We start from the raw sequence: 4,626 nt of genomic DNA, 5'->3' as shown, positions 1-4,626 counted from the left end.
ACAAACCAAGTATGTATCCCTCCTCTCCATTGTCCATAAAAGGCACAGGTGGAAACTTTCATAACACATTTGGAGGAAAGCACCCAACCAGCCCGGACACCTAATATTAGAGTGTATATGAAGAACAGTGCTGAAATATGAAACTCTAAAGATAGGCTTGGCCTGGGGGTGGGGGTGGTCACTGTTTGACATTTGGGCTTTATCCTTAGGTCAAGACCAATGGACACAGGTCTTTTACTGCATGTTTTTTAACCAGTGCAATAAATTGGATTATGTTCAGCAGATATTCACTCATTTTTCCTAGGATCATACACTTGGTTGTTTATCAGACAAGTTTAACATATAGAACTGCTGTAATCTTTCAAAATGAAGGAGGAAGAACCTCATACATCTGAGAAAATTAGCCCCAGGCCTAGAGAGAAAAGTGTTTCCAGATCCTTTTGCATCACTTTTACCTGTGGGATAAATTTGTTTTAAATAAATTTTTTGTGATTCTTCCAAAAACCATGTGCACGAATTATCACATCTACCTACAAGATACCAAATTTAGAAGTAATAAAACCAAGTACTAGTCAATTGCATGATCAGTTTTTAAAAAATTCTTGACTGGGACACCTGGGTGGCTCAGTTGGTTAAGGGTCCAACTTCAGCTCAGGTCATGATCTTGCGCAGTTCATGAGTTTGAACCTGCTTGGGATTCTCTATCTCCCTCTCTCTCTCTTTCCTCTCTCTCTCTTCTCTCTCTCTCTCTCTCTCTCTCTCCATCTGCCCCTCCCTCAATTTCACACTTGCACTCTCTCTCTCTTTCTCTCAAAATAAATTAACTTAAAAAAAAAAAAAAAAAGAAAGAAATGTCCTGACTGATTTGCACTAGATTGGAAAACTCACTGCAGTAAGACGTTATATATGCCTTAGGCTCCCCATTTAAAATGTGAAATATTTTTTACAGAGTACACAAGCACAGAGATGCTACCTTAGAAAGATAAAAGGAGATTAGAAAGGAAAAAGCTATTTTTCCCTACCAAAGACCTCAATATTTTAGACAGTAATGTTAGCAACTAATTAAGTTTACATGGAATAATAGTAACAGCGACTCTTTTTCAAGTAGTTTCTATTTATAGGCACAAGCACACACAACCTATTTTAAATTCACAAAACCTTTTGAATAGGTATTATTGCCATTTTACCAGTGTCAAAACAGAGGCTCCTCAGCCAGTGTGAGGAGCTTATCTGAACTCACACAGATAGCTACCATTCCTTGTCATCTTCCCATATGGAATCCACCAAAACATCTCACGTGGAACATGGTCATCAGTACACTTTGCTGGACTTCAGAACATTCTCCACCCCCTACATTATAGAGCAACGCTTCACAGAAGAAGTATAGGACGTGGATTTTGCTATGGAGCTTGTCGCTCTAAGTATTTGTTGATCAAGTGATTGCAAAGTTAAATGGCACAAGTAAAAGGTTATTAGGAAAAGATTATTTTCGCCTGTCTCAAAGTCTGAAATACCTCCTTTGACTAACCCTACAGACTCCCTGTCTTTTTCATGAAATGTCAACAAAAAAGAAAAAAGATGAGTATAAGCTACTTTGAGGAAAATGAAGATGAAACCACACGACACTTGAATAAAGTCACAGGTTGCTCTCCAAGCTTTTTCAGTCAAAGATTCTATATAAAAATGAGGTACTTTGTCTATCCCCCAACCAGCCCTCAGCTTATGCTGATAACTGATTAGCATGTAATAGGTTGACCTCAGCTCCTCCTCTGAGCTTTCCTCTATGTGACTAGTGAGAACCTACTGTCTTAGGACATGCCCATGCTCGATCTTTCTTGGGCTCTTGTCCACATTTCACTAGCCTCAAAATTTAATGGCAACTCCATGATGAGAATATGAATCACACATGTTGAAGTAACAGATTCTCCAATATTCTTGAGCAAGCTAGGCCTTATGTTTTATTTGGCCCAGGCAGACTTGACTAAAGGGCATGCCTAATGTTCAGTGAATCTAAAGAAGAGCCGCCTTATAGCCTTATAGTTTCCTTGTGGTGATGCATTAAGGTTTAAAATACTTCCATTCTTCATTGTTTTCCTTATGCTCTTCAACATAAAGACAAACCCAAAGGTTTTGCCTACCTGATAAGTAATTTTTAATAATTATTCTTTACATCAATTCAATAAGAGTTCATCAAATTTATTTTTTTCATTGAATAGAACTACCAGCACAGCAGATTTTTCATGCTACAGCTGTTTATGTTGATGCTATAATGACAAAACACAAAGTACTGTATAGATCCAAAATAAAATAAAGCATAGTCTCCAACACCCTATGTGATAAGACCATGCCTTCTTTTGACCTTGCCCCCAGCACTCCTTTACATGATTGTTCTTCCCCAACCACACCATCCTTTCTGTTCCTCAGAGAAATCGAGTTTGTTCCTGTTGGGGGCCTCGCCACCTTGCTGCTCCCTCTGCCTAGAACACTCTGCTCCCAGGTTAGATGTATGGTTTGCTTCTACTTGTCACTCATGACTCAGCTTACGCATCACACTCAGACCTGCTTTCCCAGGTCACGCCCCCACACACAAAACAAGGCAATCACTCTCTCGTTGCAGGTCTGTTTTCTTCATAGCACTATTCACTATCTGAAGTAGCTTGTTCATTTGTTTGTTTAGCTGTTATCTGTCTATCTCCCCATCTAATATAAGCAGTCTAAGAGCAAGGTCTTACCAATTTACTTCTTCTCTGTATTGCTTACCAATTTACTTCTAGAGAATAGGACATTTGCCTAACAGAGTACTCAATGAATATTTGCTGTATGAATGAATTAACAAATGAACAAATGTATGAATGAATGAATGAATGGTTTCTATGAAAGTTGTAGCAGAGCCACTAACACTAAACATATCCCAGGAGTTATGACAAATCAGCAGTCTCCTACAGTGGTGATGAATAACTTGGAGAACTAGATTCTATCCTTGATACTAATCCTTATGTTTAGCCAAACTCCAAACAATGAAGAAAAGAAAATTCTAGAAGAAACCATGTCTAGGTTTCTCTCCTTGTGCCAAAAGATGATATTCCTAAATAGAAGCCAACAAATAGAGACCCATCACGTAGTAGCTATGTACTTTCTTTCTTCATAAAGGGATTTTTCCATAAGCAAGCAATTCTTAGTTTTCTCAATTTAATGCATTCCAAACACTATTTTTGCAGTCTACTGGGTATAAAATTTCAATGTACATAGTTCATTCTTTGGTTCTGCTTAATCTTGATTAATTTCTAGAAATTTCCATTTGCATGTTCTCTCTCTCCCTCTTTCCCGTCTGTCCTCTACCTCTACCCCATCCTTTCCTCTCTTTTCTCTCTCTCTCTCTCTCTCTGACAACATATGCCTAAATTAAAAATAAAAAGAAGGATTTATGGGCCATAAATCAAGCATAGGTATATCTTGAGTAATCTCTACAGTCAGAAAGACAAAGAAAATAATCGTGTTACATTAAAAAATGTTGGAAAACTGAACTAGAAAGATGTCTCTTTTGCCTAAAGAAAAGCCACTCATAGTGGCTGCCTGACATTTTTTTTTAATTTATGGAGGCAAAAATACTTCTTTTCTATTTAGTGCTGTATATAGAAATTTAATAATTCAATAATTAAAAGCTGGTTATACTTTTTGTTATCATTCAAACTGTTATAGTCATATATATAGTACATTTTACTGTTTTATGAAGAAAAAATTTTAATATTTACCATTTATCTAAAATGCCTGTTCGCCTAAAAATTCACAAAAATAGCAATATAAAAATTAAAAATTCTCTTTATTTAGAATTTAGAACATTCAAGATTTAATGACCAACATTTAACAAGTAGTAATAAGAGTGATAAAATAAATAAAAGAGAAATAATTTCTACCAATGTAAATGTCTTCACATTTAGGCAATTTTGACAAATTGCCACATGGAAAAAGTTTAGCCGGTACATTGATAAAAAACATATATATATATATATATATATATATATATATATATATATATACGTGTATATATATATATATATACATATACATATATACATATACACGTATATATATATATACACGTATATATATATACGTATATATATGCACTATGGGCAAGGAGTCAAAATTTTAATTACCTAGCATTTCCTCTACAGAATGAATTTCTCCAGCTTTAACATGCTTTATGCCCCATTTATAAGCTAACACTATAACCTGTCCCTAAGCTAATATTCAGATAAAATGAGGCAATTTGATGACTCAAATTCATCTTCCCAAACCCTTAGCCTTTGGCAGGCAAAAACCTAAGTGTGCTAGCTAATCTTTTCAACCTAATCTCAAATGCATATAGCTGGGTTTTTGTTGCTTAAAAACTGCATTGCAAAAATGGCATGATGACTTCCCCCTCACCACAAGAACTTCTGTGCCTATTTTCACTCAAAATGTGCAACTATCACACAGATATTTTAAGACTAGGTCACCCATTGTCATATTAGGCTAAGAAATATCAGATGGGGCCTAGTTGTGGCACTAATGAGATTCCCATCCCATGTAAGCCCATAATGTGTCTTCTCTTTTATACAGTTGTTCCCCCTTATCCATGGGGGA

This window comes from Panthera pardus, unplaced genomic scaffold (assembly GCF_024362965.1).
Source record: "Panthera pardus isolate Hobbes unplaced genomic scaffold, ASM2436296v1 HiC_scaffold_13, whole genome shotgun sequence".
NCBI lineage: Eukaryota > Metazoa > Chordata > Mammalia > Carnivora > Felidae > Panthera > Panthera pardus.
Note: the sequence above shows the minus strand (reverse complement) of the source record.